The following is a 23,168-nucleotide window of genomic DNA, read 5'->3' on the forward strand; positions in this document are numbered from 1 at the left end:
TCAGTAGTAAAAACAAATGAAAATCTTAGTAAGAAAAACAAAATAGGTGTGTTATATAAAGTCACTTTATCCAGAAAATGTAATCACAGTATACAGACAGGTGGTTTTAAGGTTTTCTATTAAAGGAAACCAGGTGATTGCATTCAGTCACTGGCTTTGCAGGTTTCGCTACTGTTGGATGATCATATGTCGACCCTAAATATTTGCTTGCATTTTGTTGTTCACTCTACAACAGCGGTCACTAACCTTTTTACAGTTGAGGGCTAATTCAGGGGCACTGAGTCACAGGAAGGGCTACCAGTACTGACCTATGAATTGCAAGGGTCAATGTTCACCTATAAACTTCATACATTATATACATATATTTATCGTATCTTTAAATTTCTAATTTTCTTTTAGACATTTTCATTTTGAAATGTCTATAAATGCTTAAATGCCATATATGATTAAATGATGAAATGTTCTATAACTGATTAAAAAAGAAGAGCAACATAATACAATGAAATTTCAAACATAGCTCACTGTTGAGTTGTTCTAGTTTCAGAAGACTCTAAGGGCACCATGTTGGTGACCTCTGCTCTACAACAAACCCTTACACCAGGCATACATGCAGCGACAATGGAGGAAAATAACTCTTTTAACTGCAAGAAATTTTAGCAGCGCTAGACTCAATGTTAGCAGCCCTCTGTCACGGCTATCTGGGTCAAGGAGGCAGAACCAGACAAAGGAATCATAATAAATACTTTATTTGTTAAAAAATGTAACGTAAACTTCATCCACAGGTGGATCTGTTTTGGTAAGAAACACTTAAGCAGTCTACCTCTGAGCCAGTTTTCATGTCAAAAGCGATGAAAGAGAGCACATACAGGAAGTCACAGTAAAAGCTGAGCCCTTAACTATTTTTAGGAGAGAAAGAGGACTAAACACTAAAAAAATAAGCTTGGCTATATCATGATTAAAAGGATAAATTGCCTCCCTACAGGATGGTGTCAAAGCCAAACAGAAACTGGCAAGAGAAAGCTATTATGACCAGAAAAACGGAGAGAACATAAAGATAGAAATACAGCAGAATTAGAGATTAGAAGTAGAATTAAGCAGAAGGATAAAGAGTGGTAGCTGTGTCCTCCACCAGCCTAAACCTATAGCAGCTTAACTATAGAGATAGCTCAGGATAACCTGAGCCACTCCACCTATAAGCTTTAGCATAAAGGAAAGTAGACAGGGTGTCTGCCTCACGGATTTACTGTCACAGGTTTCTTTCCGCATACATGTCTTTACATTTTGCAACTTAATCCCCTAAAGAAACTTAGATTGCACAATAGAGCTGTTCAAACATAGTGCAACAGACATGTATAGTGATGTGTGACTTACAGCAGCTCTCCTTCTGTGGAAAATCTAGCAATTTCTCTGGAGGTTCAAGGTGTAATCAACATGGTGTGATACGCGGTGTCTTTAGCAATAACACGCACCACCCCCTTGTGAAAAAGGTATGTGACGTGGAAATGCTCTGCAGTGAGAGACATTTTCCTCCCCGTTATTGCACAGAATGGCAGCGTTCATAAAATCAAGTTTTGAAATTTAATATATAGTGAAACCAGCTTATTTTTTTTATTTCTTTCTGCATGCATTTTGAAGTGTAATCAGTGATGTTACTATTAGTGTTTCGCAGCAGTGCTTTTGCAGCACTTAAATTATTGATTATTGCACCGACTCTGTTGGAGCAAGGCCTTCTCATTAAGCATGCAGATGCACACATACAGTGCATGTGTCTGGCTTGAACAGGGCCCATAAAAGCCCAGAGAGAATTTAAAACAGCTGGCAGCCGAAGCCCAGCAGGTTGTGTTTCCTTGCTCCACTTATTGCTATTTAGTGGTGTATTCTTCTCTGGCTAGCATGCTGGTGTTTAGCAGCTTCACTCTGTAAATTTAAATTCCTGTGGCACTGCATTGGAGGGAAATGCAGGAGTGCATCTTGAAATTTAGAGTCTGAGAACATCCTTACTGTAGATTAGAGTTGGGGAAAGAAATTAGAGAAGAGTTGAAGGGAAAAAGTTTGTGAAGAAAATGGGTCAGACATCTGAGAGGCATGCATTTCCTTTTTTTCTGCAAGTAGCATTGAAACAAGAACTCTTTGCAGTCATTTTTCTCCCTTCCTTTTCTGGCTCTGCCCTCTTATTGTGGATGTTTTTCTCACTTTGGCTGATATGGTGGGGGGGGAGTGCAAGCGGAGGAGAAAATTATTATGCTTGGCATGTCTGCAGAGGGCAGGGTTTAATTTGGACTCGGCCCAGCTGATCAATCTCCACCTTGGCGCGACTACAGCTCGAGCCAGTGTGTTTGTATGTGACCAAGGGCACACGCAACAGCTAATCCTTTAAACTACGCCAACCACACCGTTTTAAAAGTAAAGCTCTCGGGATTAATTCCATATGAAAATAAGTTGGTCTACATGGAGCTGAGAGGAAAAACACAAATGGATTAGAGCTGGAATTAGTGCCGACTGGCGACGTGTCGAACTCATCTGTAACCAAGTTAAGATCTTAAAAAAAAACTTCAGTTAAATGCCTCACTTTGGAATCTAGAGTTGACTCAACAACAAGCTCTTTTGCACTGCGATTTGCATAATATGCAAACATATGGATGTGATTCTAAAGGCGGTTTGGTGAAGTGTCAAAAGCCTGGATATATCCTCTTTGAACATTTCTTTCGGCACGGAGAGCATGTCTGTGTGAAGGTCGTCGTTGTAGGCAAAGCAGCCCATGTCCCCTTGGACTTTGTCGTGCAGTAAATCCATATGAGGCAGCTTTGAAGGATGTTTGTGTTTACATCGTACATTACTCCATCGTTTATTTCAGGAACTCTGTCTATGAAATTTGTTGCCCAATATTGAGCCACGTCATTATTGCCTAATTGTTATTTGTAGTATAAAGCATTTACAGTTTGTTTGGTCTCTTGCATCCATGACCCAACGACACAAATCAGCACCAGTAAATGCTGGTTGTATGAGTTCTGGCTTCTTTTTTGTAACTCAACGCATGCAATGTTGGTGAAGTGGATCTTAAGGATTTTAGAAAGGAAATGGGAACCTTTTTAGGCGTTATATGGGGAAATTCATCCACTTTTGGACCGTGGTAAACGGCTTGACTGCATGCATCAAAGCCGAGGGCTCGAACTGACTGAACAAACTCATTAAAACATGGATCTGTTCTGGCTTTACTGACTGCACCCTGGGGTTCCCAGCCTTCCTGGTAAAGTCTGGAAATTGAAGTAGCCTATTTTTCAGGTCTGGATAAATATGGGAAATATAAATGTCCATCTGTTGGACGTTTGTAGAAATAGTAAAAAGCAAAATGTTGTACTTATGTACTAAGAGTGCCGAAAAGGACTAATATCTTAATATGAAAATGTATTTAGTGTATACTTTAAAGTTTGTCAGAAAAAGCCTAAAAGAAGGTAAAATTATGGAAAAAAAAATAGGCTTGGAAGTGTAATAAGTGATGTTACTCCTAAAGAGACATAAGAGGTTGTTTTGATAACTCAAACCAGAGTTCATTTAAAAAGTATTTTTCTAATCTTTTTTAATGAGGGGAGAACATTTTGGACTTTGCCCTCAGCTGGCCATCGTACACAGCGGACTACGAGCCCTTAGCAGAAGCGAGGAGAGCGAAGGGGAGGCTGCTCTGCTTCCCATTCTCCCACAGGAGAAACCTCTGCGCTGTATCTGGCATCTCATGAAAAATAACTTGAAACCACAGGAAAGGTTCAGCGGAAAGGTTTAAGGGCTTTTAAAACCACCACCTTTAAAAACGACTTTATGTCTGAAATAGACAACCTGCTCATTTCTAACTGGGAAGGTTTGACATGTTTTAAAATTCTACTGGTTTGAATAAATAAAAGTATGGAACATGTATGTTTCTATATCCTTCCTTTCTTAGTTCCTTTCCTCCTCCCTTCATTGGATTCTTCCTTCCTTGTCTCTTTCCTTGGTGCCTTGCATGCTTGTCTCCTTCCTTTTTTGGTTCCTTCCTTGGTTCCTTCATTCCTTCCCTCCTTCCTTGGTTTCTTCCTTCCTTGTCTCCCTCCTTGGTTCCTTCCTTCCTTCCGTCCTTCCTTGTCTCCTTCATTGGTTCTTTCCATTCTTGCCTCCTTCCTTAATTTATTCCATCTCTTTCCTCTCTTAGTCCATTTCTTTCCTTTCTCTTCCCATTTATTATATCCTACCTTTTTATTCTACCCCCGTTTCTTCTCTTTCATCTTTACCTTTTCCCCACTTGTTTAATTCCTTCCTTCATTTGACTGTTTGTTCCTTCTTTTCCAAACTTTCTGTGCTGCTTTTCTTTCCCTTTTACTGTGTCCCAGCTAGGGCTGCAACAACGAATCGATAAAATCGATAAAAATCGACTTTTAAAAGCGTTGGCAACGAATTTCATCATCGATTAGTTGTGTCGCGCGATTATTGCGTCATCCGCCGCGCCGTCATCACTGCCTCTTGACTGAAAGAGGAAGAAAAAAAAATACGGCAGAGCGAGTCAGCGCCGCAGGTGCAGTGTTGCCAAGTCCGCGACTTTTCAGACCCCTCCAGCGACTATTTTTCAAAAAAGCGACTAGCGACAAATCTGGCGACTTTTTTCGGTGTCACTGGCGGCTTTTGGAGACTCTTACGTGAAAGCATGTATCGTTCCTACTCTGCCGTGGGGCGCCTCCCCCACACCAACCGCGTTTTCCCGCAGTAGTCCCTCTCAGTCAGAGCCTCAGCGTCCAGACTGCAAATGAAGCGCGCATGCACCGGGATTGACGGCGCAAATTGATCACAATAATTAAAATAGCCTGTGCTTTGTAAAGCGAAAAAAGTGATAACATGCAACTTTTTTCAAAAGAAATTAACATGGCACGGAACCACCATGTTTGTTTGGTTTTAAAGTGGGGGAAACGTTACGTTAGTTTCTCAGGTAGCTCATCTGATGCTTTCCTTACCTACCTACAGACAGTTACTTACAGACAGTGATAAGGTTGGCTACTTATTTTACTTTTAATTTCATTTGAATTAGCTTAAGCAGCGTTTATATTTACTTTATAAATAAATTAACTTGCAAATTATGAGGGCAAGACTTTTAAAGTTTAAATCTTCTGGCAAAGATAAAGTAAAGAAGATCCTGCAATTTATAGAAGTAAAGCAGAATAAAATCCAGCAAGATCAGTAATATGTCAATTAATTATCTGCCACATTCCCATGTAAATATCTGTCTTTGGAGGATGTGTTTTTTAGCACCCCTAGTTCTCTCATTTTTATTCCAAATACAATTTATAATTTGAATCACAGGGCTATTTTTATCTCTATGGTTCAGTATTTTCTCAAGTAGCAACTTTAACTGCTGTACTTTCCTGTCTTAAAAGGCAGAGCTCTTCTAGTCTAAAAAAACTCATTTGTTGAAATGGGGGGGCCTATTGTTTGAACCCCTTAGAGGCTTTTAAAAACAAAAATGTCTTTTTATGCGCTTTATGAAACAAAGTAGCCTATATTTTGTGGATGTACAGCTACATTTCTCATGTAAGTTTGCGTAGTTTTAACACAAACATTTATTTTTCATATTGCACCAGTACAGTTAATGAGCAACCTGTACTTGTGTGCTTGTTTGTTCTGTCTAAAATGTTTATTTTGGAATAAAGAGGTTAATATAAAAAATATATTTTGTCCGATTCATCGATTAATCGAAAAAATAATCGTCCGATTCATCGATTTTTAAAATAATCGTTAGTTGCAGCCCTAGTCCCAGCTCCCTCCCTCCTTCCTTCCTACATTTTTTCCTGCCTAGTCTCCCTTCTTTCTTTAAAAGTGTCCATCTTTCTCCCTTTTGTTTCTTTTTGGTTACTTCCTCTGCAATAAATAGAAAGTCAAGTTTGGTTTTTTATAATTTTAACAGGATTTTAGTGACTAAACTCTGGAATAAGGAAATGTATAAGTTATAGTAAACCTGACTGCATCACATAAATGATCATTAGACGCTTTGTTCTGTGTTATTGAGGTGGAAGTTTTCTCTAAGAAGACTCGGCAGTACTTAAACAAGTTGACTTGAGGTCATTGTGTATTCATGATCATGTTTGCTCTTCCAGTCATTATTCATGTCTGCTGTTATATCAGTGCATATGTGTGTTTTTAACCTAAACAAAACACACATTAAAGATGGTTTAGCAGTCCTGTCAGCTCCACCTGTATGGTTACACATGTGTTTCTCTCCTGGGTGGCCAGGAGCTGGTTTAGCATATGGATTAGTCAGATAATAAGATGCGTGACCACATTGACTCGTTGTAGATGGTTACAACATTAGAGCAAATGAGCAGCTCCACTCCAAGAAGCAGACGAAGGTCACATGGGGAACTAAAACTCTATCTCTTCGATTTAATGATCCAGAATATAACAACCCACCTTTGACCGATTCCACAGGAATGGATTTTAAAGTGAAGGATCTAAAGACGGCATTAACCTTTTACGCCTCATTCTTTTAAAAAATTAAAGATGCGTAATTCCTAAGATTCCGTTTTCACATACAGTAGCTGAAAGGTCAGTTACCTTAATAGCTTTAATATTTAAAAGACTTTTCACTTTGGATGAACAAGACAACAGACAAGAAGGAGATTCCAGTTTCTTTATTTAAAGATTAATGTGAGTTTTTTTTTTTTTTTTAATCTTAATGCCTTTTAAAAAGCAAAATCCTTCAACAGAGGCGCTTGGTTTCTTGTGTAAAAGAGGTGCAGCTCGCATCTGCTCCGACATGTTTGTGAGAAGTCCTGAAGGCCACATATTCCAGCCCATCTTTCTTTTGATAAAGCTCCGGGATATCATGTTTGTCGAGAAGAATTACTTCTTTATCAATTCACACTAAGATAGGATTGTGTTCAGAAGGAGAATTCATTGGGGAAAAAAAGGTGTCTGTGCTGCCAAGCTGCCAGGCTAAATGTCATCTGATTTGGAAACAGCTGTGTCTCCTGTAACTGAGGAGATACTTTCAGCCAGAACATCTGTTTATGAATTTTTGAACATAAGTATTTATGTCTTTTGTTTGCATTCAATGAAATGAAGTAGGTGCTTTTAACAAGCCTGCATTAGAGCCAAAAGAATTGGCTAACTAACACACTGGACAGATTTTTTTTTTTCTTTTCTTTTGTCCTGTCCGGCCTCATTTAGGACTGAATGCAAATATCCCAGCTGGCTGGTTTTGGATCAGAGGTTAAACAGCTGAAAGATGAGGTCAGAGCTGTTACATCCAAGCTGAGTGAGCCATTTAAATGCATTGCCTGCTTGGACACAAAGGCCAGGGACACACACGATAAGAAGAGTCTCCAACACCATTGTGGCTAATAAATGACTTCCATGTCTGCCTGAAGTGCTGCAGACCTCTGCTATCTCTGGTTGTTTATTCATGCAAGTGAAAACATGTTACTCCCATATTCAAGATTATCCACAGAGAAAAAAACAACAACAAAAAAACCTCTGCAGAGTAATTATGCATCCTCCCATGAAGCGTCTTAAAACGTGTCTAATTGTTGATGTGCTCATCTGACTCTGTGCACACATGTTATATTGTAGCCCTGAAAAACCCCCCAACCAAAAACAGATGTGAGACGTAACTCAATTTCCCGCTGCCAGATCAATTTATGAGATTCACAGCAAAGAGGCAGAATCCGTCCTGTTCAGTGTAAAAACAAATGAACGCCAAATGTAATTTGGTCAGATGGTTGTACATCAAAATCAAGGCTGTTATGTTTATAGGTTGAAAAAATAGACTTCTGCCATCTGTTCTGTGCATGCTGTGATTGTGCAGAGGTACACAATAAAATTTGATAGTGAGAAGAATCAATTCAAAATGAAAAAACCTGTCATTATTTGTGTACCATTTTAAGCAGGACTGGTTTTGATTTCCTTTGGAATTAAAGATGGGAGGAGCCTATTGTGGTTTAAAATCGAATTGAAAAGTTTGTGGTTTAGATTTTTCTGCAATATATTGTTTGGTGTACTGTTTTATAGGAAATCTAAAAGTTTTTTTTTTTTTTAAACAAGGTCATTCTTTATTTTATTTGTACATTGAAGTCCATTTAGTTCACTTAAAATTGTAATTTGTAGACATATCTTGGACCTGTGCAGCTCCTCCAGATTTACCACCATTATCTTGCCTGCTTGTGTGCCTGGTTAGTAAATTCATTTGGAATGCTTTAGGGTTGAGACAATTAATTACAATTAATTGATTATTGAAATAATCAACTTATTTAGCAATCGATTAATAGTTAACGGGAGGATAGAGACCGTAAAATATGCCTTTATCAGAATCAGAATCAGAAATACTTTAATAATCCCAGAGGGAAATTACTTTTGTTACACGCTCCAGATACAGTTTTGTATAATATATACACACATCCAACTATACAATATAATAAAGATAAAAAAATAAGAATAAAAAGAGATAAAATATATACACATATAGCTCTTCTGTATATATATCTTAGCTGACAGTGCGACCCACTTAAAGCAGGAATTATATCAAAATTGTAAAAAAATATATAAACATTTTTCATTTAAGATAAAAAAAATATAAAATCAGTCAATATGCTGTATCAAAAACTCCTCAAGTGGGAAAGTTTTAGTTTCACCTGGTTTGATTTCATACAAATCTACTATAACAGGGTTCCTGCGGGTCCTTAAAAAGTCTTAAAAGGCATTGAATTCTTCAAAATAAAGCTAAGGCCTTAATTGGTATTAAAATGTCTTAAATCAGTCTTTGGTAGGTCTTAATTTTAAAAACATCATAAATAGGATTTTTTTTAGTACGATTTATTTTTGTAATCTAAATAAAACTTTAAATTTACAATTTTTTTTTTTTTTTATAAAAAAAAAAAAAAAAAAAAAGGCTCTCCATTAGTGGTGCCGTCCCGATAGCGGAAGCAATAAAAGCGTTGTTGCGGCCGGGACATTTGGGAGATGCACCATTAACTTTTTGTCTGGAAAATATGAGCAAGTGTAGATGTAATGAAAATTGGCTCCAGCCAAGAGTTTTCTCCATGGATAAAACCAGGGAACATACATGAGGCTCAGTGGATTTTGTGCAAGAAGTCATTCAAGCTCAGAATGATGGGAATTAAGGCAGTGGAGTCGCACAAAGGATTTTAGTGCACAAAACACAAAGCGTAAAAAATAAAAACATAGCTGCATAAAAGACTTAGCACTGGTTATGTTGTGGCTTTAAAACTGATTTGTTTTGTTCCCTGCTAAAACAAAGTTTATGAATTCAGTTAAATAATTGTTAAAATATATCTGTCATTTGTGTGTTTTTTGCTTTCTTCCAATATGGAAAGTTTTTTTTTTTTATTTGAAACATTAGTGCAGTGGTTTATGTTAAAATAAACCTTTGGGTAAAGTTGTCGCAAGCAGGTTTTTCTTGTGTTTCTTGTGAATTTGGTTTTAAATATTTATTTCAAGTGGCATTAAAAAGTCTTAAAAAGTCTTGAATTTAATTTGCCTTATGCTGTAGGAACCCTGTATAAGGAACCTTTTGCTATCTGATTATTAATTAATTAATCAGAAAAAAAAAATCGACACATTAATCGATTCGCAAAATAATCATTAGTTGAAGCCCTAGTGCCTGGTTAATTGATGATAAATTGACAGGTAGGAAAGGGGCAGGACATTATAAGATGTATCTTCTACCTGCTCCTTTTCGAACAGAAAATATAAAATTTGCATGTCACATGGGCAAAATAATTTGTTTTATATTTTCATTCTTAAGTTTGTTTCATTCAAATTGTTTCTTTCTTGATTGTTTTTACTGTCTGTTCAAAATAAATAAATAAATAAAATAGTGTGCTTCCAGCTGAATGCCCCCCCTTTTCCATATTCAGATAAGGGACTGAGTGGAGCTCTGTGATCTTCAGAGCTTTGGATATTGTTCATAACTCAACCGTTCTGTAATCTTCCCCACAGCTAATGTATCTGTTATGTTCCTTCGTGTCCCTGATGCAGTTTAAAAATCGTCATGACTGGCAAAAAAAAGTCATGACGATTTTTATAAATGATTATATTTGCCTCTTTATATTACTTCTGCCTCCCCTTGATGTTCTACTTTGCGTTGCTCTATAATTTAAAAATCCTATTAAAACACGTTGATGTTCGTGGTTGTCATGTAAGAAAAGAGAAATAAAAGCGGTATGAAAACTCTGCCAAACACTGCAGGGCTGCATCTATATTTGTATCTTAGTGCTTGGCGGCTTCCCCAACGTTTACTATCTCCGCTGCCTACAGAGTCACACGGCTGAACACACGGCTGAAGGGCAGATTAAGGTAATACTGTACCAACAGCGTTTTCTGCAGAGCAGGGAATTCCTTCCCAGATATACGGCATGTGTGCAGCAATGACCATATGAAAGTCACAACATTAACTTGAGTCTTTGTTGTTTGGTTAAAGGATTAGAACATTAAGCCTTTTTAGCTGTATGCCATTTACTTGAAAATCTACCCTCGGTTTTCATTGACAGAATAACCTTTTCGCCTGGTTCCTTTGATGAACTCCTGAGTCGTCCCTGTCTCGGCACCTGCATGCATCAACGGCCACTTGGATTTGTTAGCGCTGCTGCTATCTGCAGCATTTAGCAGACTACTTTAACACAGAACGCCTCCGGGCCGAAAGCTCTCCGTGAATTCTCTTACTGCTTATTCTGCTTTAGATGATGCAGATATTTGGCCGTAACAGACCGTTTGTTTTCTCTTTGCAGATTTCGCTGAGGCGTTTGATGGAATGACAGCTCAAATATAGAGGAACGGTTCTGGAGCGAATACGGTTGACAGCCAAGGTGAGAAGTGTTTTTATTGTCTTGGATTATGATCAAGGCTAAAGTTGCTGCTGAACTGATTGATGGAAGTGAACATAAATCAACGCAAGCTGGGAGTTTTAATGATAGTTTAACAAAGGGGACTGATGTAAAGGTTAGATCTGTTGTTTGCAGATGTTTATTAAAAACTTTCAATCCGCTGCAGGTCTATATTCCTGAAAGCTTCATTTATCTTTCTATTTTGTTAAAAAAAATGCTTGAAAAACAACAGCCAAAAGACAAAAAAGATTGTTATAGAATCAACTTACAGTTATGGTAAAACAAAAGTATGGTCTCTGTTTACATGCTATATTATTCCTTAATTTATCCTTTTAAACATATCGGGAATTGCCTACCAGTGGTGCAACAATTCAACAATAGTACCTGACTGAAAGTATTGATACTCGTAGTCAAATCTTACTCCACTATGAGTAAAAGTTACTCTGTCAATAATTTACTCAAGTTAAAGTATTGAAGTACTCACTTTTGAAATTACTTAAGTATACAAAAGTACATGGATTAAAAAATTCTTGAGTATTCAAAAATATCAGTACATTTCTCTATATTTAAAAAAAAAACGTGTATACCACCGCATGTATAAATGCATTCAGCCACTGCTAAAAAGAAATCTCAAATTTTGCATAAAAAAGGCACAAAAAAAAAAGGACAGCTATTTTGATTAATCCAGTTTAAAGTCAGTTTATTTATATGGCGCAATTTCACAACACATGTCATCTCAGGTCACTTTACGGAGACAATTTAACCAGATCATAAAGTCAGATTGGTTCAAAGTTTTCTATCTAAGGACAACCAGCTGATTGCATTGACTCATTGACTCGAAGGCAATCCCTCACACCAAGCATGCTTGTAGCGACAGTGGAAAGGAAAAACTCCCTTTTAACAGGAGGAAACATCCAGCAGAACCAGGCTCAGTGTGAGCAGCCATCTGCCGAGGCCGACTTGGGTTCAAGGAGACTGAGGCAGACATAAGCCTCATTTACGCTACCCTTTAAAAACCGATCTGTGTTCGGACCAAGTTTGGATCAGTTAATCTTGCCGAGCTTGGTTCCTTACGACTGTATTCACATCACGCTAGCCCATTTCCTCGCATCCTAGTGACGATCTACAGTGCTATTGCTCTCTAGTAAGAAACTTTGATTATGTTTTGTTCCGTCCAACATCACCTGGATAACTTCCTCCACCAAATTGCAATAAGAGCCGCAGTCTTGCCGTCATCCCAGGTTGCAACATGCTCTTTTGAAGCCATTTTAAAAAATTTAGTGTTCAGAAGATTTCGATTGTTGTTTACAGCTCTTCTTCTTCTTCTGTTTTGTGACGGTTGGCAAGCAACTTACTGATGTGCATTTCAGCCAACTACTGGAGACAGTGTTAATAGTAGATGACGCGGTCTGCTCACACGCTCTTTGATATCAGAGAAGCCGAACCCTAATTTTGAACTAGTACTAGTTCTGTTAGCGCGGTTCGGTTGTGTGTGGCACGTTCCGGTTCAGTTTTGTGTGCCATTTACACTCAACATTTATCTCGGTTTCTGTGCTCGGACCGTTCTCGGCACGGTTTCAAAAGGGTAGTGTAAATGGGGCTATAGAAACAGAAGCAGAGACACAATAGTTAAATTATTGTATAATAATTGTTATACAATTATTTCTTATTTAAAAACAAACTAAAAAGAGAACTAGAGAGTCTTGATTCTACTCACACTCTTATTATGGAATAAAGGTTTAAGGTTGAATCTATTGCCACAAGGAAACTGTAACTCCTATTTGAGAACTAATCCTACTGAACACCTCAGCCACATGGCAACAATTAACGCCTTAATGAAATTATAAACTACAAATAATATCTAGCTTGAGTTTTTAACATTTGTAGAATATCATGCAAATCTCTAAAACACTGGTGTTTAAATTCAGTCCTAAAGGCTCCTATCTTCCATGTTGAAATTGCATTTCAAGGAAGAAAAACAGCAACAGTGAATTACGAAGCTAACCTGAGCCAAAAGTAACAAATAACTACTAAAGTAAAGTAAAGGTACTAAATTATTAAAGTACAGTAATCTAGTAAATGTACTTTGTTACTTCCCACCACTGCTACCTACCTAATATATCCTTGGGTTTATTTAGTCGTTTCACATATGGTTTTTCCATTGCTATTGAAGGAATTATTAGTTTTTTTTCACTTGTTAGATTTTTTATTGCTTCCTGGTATGTAACACTCTAGAAGTTAAATAGATTGTACTTTCCTTTTGCTGTGACTGGACTTCATTGTTCCCTCAGGCAATGCATTCATAGCGACCTCTGTAAAAGCTTTACTTTGGCTCTTTAATGAGTGTCGTCTGAATTAAGCCTCTTGGTGGTGTTGAAGGGGGAGATGGTTGGGTGCTGACAGGGTTTTGAGATGCTCTGAAAGGAACAGGTTCTTCTGCGGTTAGTCTCCTGGAACTTAGTCATCCTACTATGAATGTTGACTCGAAAGGTGTTAAACTGCTCAGTTCTGTCATCGTCTGGCCACATGCTACCAGCAAAGTCTCTATTTTCCTTTAAAACTGTCAACCTAATGAATTTTCTTCATGCTTTGTCTTTGCTTTGGACGCTGCTTCATTAACTTTGGATTCTGTGTTGGGAGGAAAAATGGTTCCCAGAATGACTGGCAGCTAAAACTGATGTGATCCTTTTGATTGTTTTCTCAGGGATTTAAATCTTGGATTTATTCACTGGATCCCCCCCCCCCCCCCCCCCACTAACGCAATTTAGACAGCTGCTGAGTGATGCTGAGGAGCAATGCTTGTTTTTTTAAAGCGGCTAATTTTCGGGAGAGCCAATTTTCTCTTCGCCAGCCTTTTTAGTGAGCTGGAACAGATTATTTCTCCACAATTTGCCAGCAAAATGTAAGTAAGTCTGCCTGTACAGATTTTAGTTCTGTTTTAAGTTAACTATACAGTATGTTGTAGAATTGCAGTTTATTTTAATAGCAAAGTTGGGCTCACAAGTTTAAATTAACTGTGGATGTTAAATGGATACATGCTCTTTAGTTTGCCTCTTTGAATCAGGAATGCTCATGTTCATTTAAACTGGTGTTTCAAGCTTCCAAACAGTCACAAGTTTCAGCAGCATTAAAGTCTGAAAAATGGAAGATCACAAGAAAACAAAAACAAAGTCTTGTAACGTTAACGATTAGTTTAGAGAAGACCTGAAGGTCTGGTTTAATTTTTTATGTCCTGGACGCCATAACTTCCCTTCTCCACTGATTGATCAACAAAAGTTGTTTCTTCTACAGCTCTGGGATGGATGGCTTCATTTTTGGATAGATATTGGGTTTATTGAAAAATGGATTGGATCGATACCCAGGAAAACATTCCATTTGGATAAAAAAAAAGTCAAAAATATTAGGGATGCACGATATAATCGGCCCCCTATCGGTATCGGCCTTAAAACTGAATATCGGACATCGGCCACCCCACCGATATTTAAAGGAATAGTACACCCAAAACATGATTAGCCTTCATTTTCTACTCACCCCCATGCTGAACAACACCCTGGAGTACTTTTTTGATATCTCAAATGCATCTGGAGATCTGGGAGGCTTCTTGCTGTCTGCTGACATTCAAATAATGGAGGTCTATGGTGACCGAGGCAGAAAGGTCCATAAAAGTCCACAAAAAACGTGTCAATATTCCTCCATACTGCTGGTCCAATGTATTCCAAGTGTCCTGAGTGGGTAGCATCCAGAATTTACTCGAAACAAAGTCATTTAGAATGTTTGTAGAGCATAAACAGTAGTGTATAGGATTTCCTGAAAGCGCGCACATGCGCGCTCACGACGCTACGGAAGCCGGCAGACCAAACCAGCGCATTCAGCTCGGCAAAGAACTCATGCTCTTCCTCAACACTGAAGTCCTCTGACATTTTTCTTTCGTTGTTTCTTTCTTTGCACAGTAAAACAGCACATTTCTTCTTCTACACTTGCATTATTGGCAGAGCAGACGCTGAATGCGCACTTTCATCTGGTTTGGTCTGCCGGCTTCCGTAGCGTCGTGCAATATCGTGCATCCCTAAAAAATATAAATCATAAATATTTTAAATGTTAAAAAATGTCAAATTAACAGGGGTAAAAACATGCAAACAATCAGTATAGTATGCAAATCAGCGTCTTAGTGTAGCTACTTTTCAAATTATCCAAATTTTTGATATTCCTTGATGGAAAGATAGCGTAACAGTTAGGTTTTAAAGTAAATTGATTAATTAAATAAATATTTATACATAAAGAATCTTCAATTTTCCTTGCTTGAAATTCAGTTTAGCCGCTGGACGTGAAGTTTTCTAGATGTTTCGCCTCTTATCAAAGAGGTTTATTCAGTTCTGATGATGGGGAGCAGTTAGATTAATATACTCTAGGTATAATTAAGAATTATGGGGGGGAAAAAACATGGCTCAGATCCCTCCTACTGGATTGGCCATGGAGGTCACCTCAGGGGTGTTAATGGTCACCTGATAACTCCCTTATAAGAGAACATATCTTCACAGATATGTTCCCTTTCCCTTGTTTTGAAATGTTTGATTTCCTAATTTCATTCAGACACTTGTGGGCGTGCAGATTGACTGTTTCTGACTGTAGAGTTGATACCCCCACCAATAATGATGCTTCAATCCCTCAAGGAGAAACTGAGCAACAACCGATTTGGAAATAAAAACTATGCTCACATTTGGACATCTGCTGCCAAACAAATGTCATTCATTTCTTTTTAGAAAAATTTGATTCCTTAAAGGATTTGAAGCAAATGCAAACCTCGGTTGGTCAGAAGGTCACTCGTCCCTGCCCATCTGTCATTTCAATTATGAAAAAATCTCTTGGTTCATATGTTTCTCATTCATAGCTGCAAATCTATACACCAAGTAATCCAATTGACAAATATGCACAGACAAGTTCCTGCACACAGATGAATGCAAAAATCATGTTTAGACCTACAGACCATCCTACAGCTGCATGGTTTAAACGTGTAAAAAGAACGACATCTTCAGAGCCAGGCACTGAGTTGATTCTATCCTCTTCCAGTGTGACACCTGGTTTATTTATCTCGCCGCATGCTTTTTGGGTGCAGCCTGTGGTTTCAGGGTGAGGGTGAAACACTAAGACGGATGAGGAACTTTATGACTGATTTTGCGGGAGGACATGAGAGCCAATGACATTTAAACAGATCCCCTAAACAGCCAGATGGATATATCTTTATGAATGCCGTCTTCATCTCTGGATCTGACATTTAAGTGTTCTTTCTTTTTCTCGATTATCAATAAAATAACCAAATAAACTGTCACGAAGGCCTCTGTTGTCTAGACAGAAATGAGTTACACTGATTTAGATTACCTTGCCAATAAAGGTTGGATGAATTTGGTCGGACGGTGCTGCGGCGTGACATTTCAGAGAAGATGGTGGACCAGTTCCAGGTCATTTCCGGTCTTTCTTTGTTAATATGTTGATACATTAGCTGCTCTTTGGTTTTTTTAATGGTAGAGTTTGTTGTGCAGCCGTAATGTTGGGCTGAAGCACGGCCTGTGTTGTAAAACGGTGTGGTTTCTTGGACAGCTTCGTCATTCACAGAAAGGAAGTGGGTTTCTGCCTCCTTTCAACAAAGTACAGAATGTTCCTGCTTCTTAAGCTGTCTTCACTCTCTGCTGTTTCATGAATTCATGTGCGATCTTGTCAGCGTCTGTCCTCAAGGTGGGTTTTTTTGTTTGAGATTTCAAGCTCACATTTAAAAGAGGTGTGATTGTTTGAAATTTAGGTCAGCTGTAACGACAATCGAAACCTCAGTTCTTTATGACGTGTCACTGACTGGGTAATCAAAGTAATGTGAATTTTATGTATTTTTTTCACATTTACAAACTGACGCCTGGACTTTTTCCTCTGAATGTTCAGCTTAACAGTAAATGTCATTGCTGCAGATATATCTGGATCTTAAGCACTAAGGAGTCCCAGGCCATCTCATTAACAGCACCATGCTTAACTGTTGCTTCACACTCACCTTCTTGTCATTCTACAGAATATTAAACCAAAACAGTTGGGGATAATCAGGGTGTTAAATTAGGCAAACATGACTTTTATGGGGTGTTTTTGGTGTCAGCAGTGGTTTATCTCACACATAGTGTTGATTAATGGCCTCTTTCCTTACCTGAGGGGAAATTAGTCAGTAATTTAGCTATTTTTCTTAGTTCTCCTGCAACCTCTCCCATATGTTTGGAATGCAGTTTTAGATCTATCTGTTCTAGGTTTTCTCGTTTTGTTTTTTTTAATTGTCACAAATTATTGGATTTTTTTGTTAAGCCTCCCCAGACAGATAGATATCAGTAGTTTTCTATTTCTTTCATTTTTTCCCCCTCCTCATGGGTTTTTTAAATGTCTCTAGTAGGGATGCACAATATAATTGGCCCCCTATCGGTATCGGCCTTAAAACTGAATATCGGACATCGGCCACCCCACCGATATTTAACCCGATATTTGATCAGCTTCTGAGTTTCTAAAATCTAAAAAAAAAAAAAATACTACTTCTTCTTCTTCCTCAAAAACTTATTTTTTACAGACTTAAAAACTAAAGACGAGGGAAAAAATATTGATACATTAAAATATCACAATATCTTCATATGCTGATATATTGCCATTTAAAAACACCATATCAATCTCTTTTACTAATGAAATATTGCTATATGTCATCGTTACGCTACGAAATCCCCCGAAAATTCACAAAATTTTGCCATATTTTTATATGTTGATATATTGACGCGGTATCGATCTATTTTACTAACAAAATCTCACAAGAATTAGCAAAATATCACGAGAGTTTGTAACAGAACGATGAAATTTCACGAGATTTTGAAAGCGTTGAAAGCGTTTTTAAAAATCAATTTGATATCAGCATATGAAAATATATTTGAGTATATTATTTTTCAAAGTGTCAGAAATGGATAACAAAACTGCTATTTTCAATGACTACTTATTTTTGTCCAGCTTTAACATCAGTATCGATATCGGTTATCGGCTACATGAGTTTAAAAATATCGGCATATCGGATATCGGCCAAAATCCCAATATCGTGCATCCCTAGTCTCTAGACATTCTAATATTTAATCCTTTCTATGCATTACATCATCATTAAAAACTGTTACATTGCAAAAAACATTGAAATCTAAATAAGTCATTTTTTTCTTCTTTGACACTTTGCCAATGGAACAAGATAATTTGTATTTAAAAAAAAAAGAAAAAAACAACTTTATTGTCTTATTTCAAGTGTATATTATCTAATTTTATTTTTAGAGTAAACATACTATATGAGGGAAGAAGGGAGCGGGAGATCGACAGGCGGATTGGTGCAGCGTCTGCCGTGAAGCGGGCACTGTACCGGTCCGTCGTGGTGAAGAGAGAGCTGAGTCAAAAAGCGAAGCTCTCGATTTACCGGTCGATCTACGTTCCTACCCTCATCTATGGTCATGAACTCTGGGTCATGACCGAAAGAACGAGATCGCGGATACAAGCGGCCGAAATGGGTTTCCTCCGTAGGGTGGCTGGGCTCTCCCTTAGAGATAGGGTGAGAAGCTCGGTCATCCGGGAGGGACTCGGAGTAGAGCCGCTGCTCCTCCACGTCGAGAGGAGCCAGTTGAGGTGGCTTGGGCATCTGTTTAGGATGCCTCCTGGACGCCTCCCTGGTGAGGTGTTCCGGGCACGTCCCACCGGGTGGAGGCCCCGGGGAAGACCCAGGACACGCTGGAGAGACTATGTTTCTCGGCTGGCCTGGGAACGCCTTGGGGTTCCTCCTGAAGAGCTGGAAGAAGTGGCTGGGGAGAGGGAAGTCTGGGCCTCCCTTCTTAAGCTGCTGCCCCCGCGACCCGACCCCGGATAAGCGGAGGAAGATGGATGGATGGATGGATGGATGGACATACTAATTCCATCAGCCAATCATCTTATTTATCTACTAAATTTAAGGGTAAACAAACTTAATTTAATCAATTTTTTTTAACTTATTACTAGATTGTTTTTGCAGTGCATTTATATTGGTTTAGGTTCATTTTTTTCAGATATTAAACATAGATTACAACATAGCATCACAGATGGACTCACACTATCAGTGACTTTTGCTTCCTTTGCTTCTTTTTCTTTTGTGTTGCATCAGATTTGATCATCAGCTGATCCATTTTCACTTCCAGTTTCACATATTTTGTATGAGATCCAAATCACAAAGTTCTTAAGTGTCGACATGAAATCAAAAATCTGGCAGTGATGCCTTCAGAAACGGCATTCTTTAATTGTTTACCTATTTCATGTACTCTAGAGTGACTCATCACCTCAGTTTGAGGTCTTTTGCAGCTCCTACCAGGTGTTTTTCAGACGTTGCACTTTTTTTGTTTGCAAATTCCTGTCCTTAGATTTTTTATTTTTATTTTTTTTTTATTCAACAATTGCACAGTTTACATGAATATTCCTCTCCATTGGGAAAATAATACACTGTGCAGTATCCAACAATGCTGGTGTTTTAATATAAAACATAAAAGAAGATCTAAATCATCACATTTTGCCAGGGAAAGTACAAATTTTTAAAAAGATATTAAATTGTTTACACACATTTACAGTTTTTGTTGCCTTTTGATTAAGAGAATACTTAATCGTGTTGACATATAGCTTGACCTCATTGTTAAAGCAATAAAAGATATTTTGGAATGTGTAAACTTACATTTATCAATGTAAAATTTTGCCAAGAGAATAATTAGATTAATAAAATTCGTGTCCTTACTGAACAGTATTCTCTACACAGTATGATGCTTCCACCAACAGTTTGCATCCATTTTTCTGTCCTTTATTCCTTTATTCCTTCTTTCTATTCAACCATTCCTTCCATCCATCGACTGCGGTGGACCTTTCTCTGACATTTCCAACAATATCAGATGATGGATCTGTGTGAATATTATGGATAGACCCTCTCAGGCCTTTGACTTTACTTTAAGGCCATTCAATACAAGAGGAAGTTTAGATAGTAAATAATTAAAAGGAAAACCGCTTAATTTCTCTGCAATGTTTTCATCAGAATTAATTTGAAGGATTCACCTGTGCTTAATGAGAATCTGTAGCTTTTACTTTTTGGACCATTTTACATGATTATGTTATCTACTTCTCTGTTCAGGAAGATAAACTTGAACTCATGCATCAGGTGCAAGTACGCCGCATGTTTCGGTGTGCCGCTCAAACGGGGGGGGGGATAGGTTCAAAGAGCTCGGCCACGGCGATGTCTAACGTACCCTGGAGATGTTTGCTCCGTCTCCCTAAGATATAAGGAATTATGCTGTAGATAATGGGCCTGAGTGTGGCGAGGGAGGACCTCATAAAGGCTTTAGCCTTGAGCTAAGGACAAACAAGCTGATCCTGCAGGTTTCCATGATTAACCTGTGACCTGTGACTGTGTAAAAATATCACTGTACTGTACATTTAATCTTGAGTGAGCTGAAAGTGGGCGGAGCAAGCAAGTGAACATTCTGGCTGTATTACAGTTGTGTGCAAAAGTTTAAAATTGCCTTTTATTTATCGGCATTTTAAGGAAGAGGATTAGGGCCACTGAAAAAAAAAAAAGTGAACTGATTTTTTAATTTTATTTTAGTTTAGTATGGGAAAAAAGTCAGAATTCTGACTTAAAAAGTCTAAAATAAAATTTAAAAATCAGTTAACTTTTTTTTTTTCAGTGGCCCTAATCCTCTTCCGTAGTATTTTGACCTCCAGAATGGTTCTAAATCCAGAAGTCACCAGGTTTTCTAAAAGTCCTCCAAAGTTTATCTTTGGATTTTGGTATTTTTTTATTAAATCTTTGTACCTGAGAATGACCAAGCTGTGTTAAAACTACCCTAAACATCTGCTTTCTTTGCCAAGTTGTTCTTTTCATTGTAAACTCTACATTTCTAATCTTTCAGTGCCCAAAAATCTCTGGAAATTCACAGATATTGTGGAGGAAAGAGTATAGAGGAATATTTTCCTGACTTAACGTAAAGGTTTATAAGTAATATAAAAACAGTTTTGGATCTGTTTTTATATTTAAAGTTTATTATTCTGCCCTCGGATAGATCCAAGTTGGATATTCCCACTTTTTAAAAATGAAAAATCTAGTTTTTATTTGCTTTAGTGTGTTTTATGTCCTTCAACAAGGGGATGTTTAATAACCAGCATAAATACACACAGTCATATTTGACTGAAGTCAAAGTCGACATTTAGAACTTATGTAAGATTTCTAAACTAATAATGTTCTTAGAGAGGTTTGAAAATATCTTAAATTTAATTTGGAAGTTGCATAAACTCTGAAAAGACAGAAACATCTTTATTAGGACTCCCCTCCTTTAGTGCTAGATGTTACTCGGATGATTTAGCAGGTAATTACTTTAAAACTGCCAAATATTACAGGAACAGGTAACAACTCTTTGTTAATCTCTTTTACTATCCTGTCATGTGAAGAATGTCCTGGATAATAAAAAATGAGCGAAATAGAACCATTATAATGTATGCATCAAAACATTTTAGTTTATCTGGTTTAATTAATTGTATGTGTAATTTTATATGAATAGTCTGAGCAGTTAACTGTGCTGAAAACAAGTAATAAGGCGACAAATTTGTCGTTTCCAAATTTTGTGGACAGATCCAGGCAGCTGTACCTTGAAAGCAACGGCACAGTGATGATAGAAACAGGGAAGGGGGGGTTTGCACATCGTAGGAGATGGTGGGCAGTACTAACGGATAAAACAAGAGGAATCCAGTGTCTCATAGCTCAGTGAACTTTACAGGCCTCCAGTGAAGGTGATGAAATTGAGCCTAAAGGTGCTGCATACAGTTTGGGTTTTATAGACATTAAGCCCATAGGATTAATGATTCTTTGCTCCTTCAGTGTGCATGCGTGTGAATGCGTGCACAAACATGTAACGCACCTTGGGGGGGGTTTCCTCTTAGGCATTCCTGCAGGTAGGCAGGGGATGGGCGCAGGAATGTACGAGCACGTAGCTTTTGTTCTGTTTTCAGGGCGAGTTCCAGATCAGTGAGCCATGGTTTGCACTTTCTCATTAAAGACACATTTTTCTGCACAGCCGGCTGGGTTTTGCATACAAAGGCTACCTGAAGCCACTGCGGAGCGTTTTTCCCCCCTTCAGCTCTTGGCAGAGATCAATAAAGACATGAAGTTTGATGAAATTCTCAAAAGGTTTTATCATCAGTGATACCGTAGCAGCGGCGAGGCTTTCCGGTATAAATAACAGTGCTTTTCTCTTAGTAGCTGCTTCATTCCTCCTGGTTATTTCTGTTTTGTTTCCTTTATCTCTCTCAGCTCTGCCAGCCAGAGGTTTTACCTTGATTACATAAACTGCCCGCGTGCCTTTTGTTAAAGCCACGCCTCCCTGGATTGCCATCCAAGTCTGCCAAGGTTATTTTATCTCAACTTGTGCCAATGCAGTTTGACACACTTTCCCCCTGCAGCTATGTGCATATGTGCAGATCCTTTTTGCCCGATCAGAATTCCTATCTACTTTTTATTGTGGGAGTTTATTCTGAGTAAAATCATTAAAAAGAGCTTTAGCTAATGTGTCATTGCTTCCTATTATGCGGATTCAAAGGCGCTGCTTAGCTTCAATAAATGCAGCAGCCACACACATTATGTTTGCATTACATAATCCTTTTTTTTTTAGTTCAGTAAGTAACACAGTTGGCATTTTGTTGTATTATCTGCGTCCGGTTTGTGTGAATTCAACCTTTAAATGCCTGATTTGTTTTATATTTTTTATTTAGGCAAAAAAAAATCCTCTGGTATTTTCTTCCTCTTAAGCCTTTTTTTTTGCTGATTGGAACATGTTACAGTCCTAATGCTTAAATTGTTGGTTTAATTTTTTTATTCTATTATTTTAATTTAATAAATACTCTGATTTTCTGTATGCAAATGATCCTAAAGACCTAGTAGTTTTAGTTGGGGTGCACCAGTACCCAGATCACTGAACTTTAAAAAGCCTGACAAGCTGATTTTGATTTTTACTTAAACTGATTTATAGTTTTTGTATTATACTCACCTTCAACAGCAAACATACAAGCGAACTTTGTTGCCTCTGAATGTGTAATCTGCACTGGAAAAACAATCTAGAAAATAGTAAAAATGTCTTAAATAAGTGTATTTACCCTTAATTTGAGAAGGTAAATGAGGTAGTTTGCCGATGTAATGAGTATTTTTACTCTTAAAATAAGATATTTAGATAAAATGCGCTTAAAATAAGACAATAAAATTGTGTTTTCTTATTTTAAGTG

General features: G+C 37.8%; 1 protein-coding gene across 2 annotated transcripts in view; it reads left to right on the plus strand.

Annotated features, from left to right (window-relative positions):
• Positions 1-23,168, plus strand: part of thrab (thyroid hormone receptor alpha b) — a 218,873-nt gene that overhangs the window by 23,567 nt on the left and 172,138 nt on the right. For both annotated transcript variants that reach the window (XM_038296886.1, XM_038296888.1), the window contains exon 2: positions 10,758-10,835. The gene's annotated coding sequence lies outside the window, so the exon portion shown is untranslated. The remainder of the gene's footprint in view (positions 1-10,757; positions 10,836-23,168) is intronic.

Source organism: Cyprinodon tularosa, unplaced genomic scaffold, assembly GCF_016077235.1.
Source record: "Cyprinodon tularosa strain WSP-4 unplaced genomic scaffold, ASM1607723v1 ctg38, whole genome shotgun sequence".
In the NCBI taxonomy this organism is placed as follows: domain Eukaryota; kingdom Metazoa; phylum Chordata; class Actinopteri; order Cyprinodontiformes; family Cyprinodontidae; genus Cyprinodon; species Cyprinodon tularosa.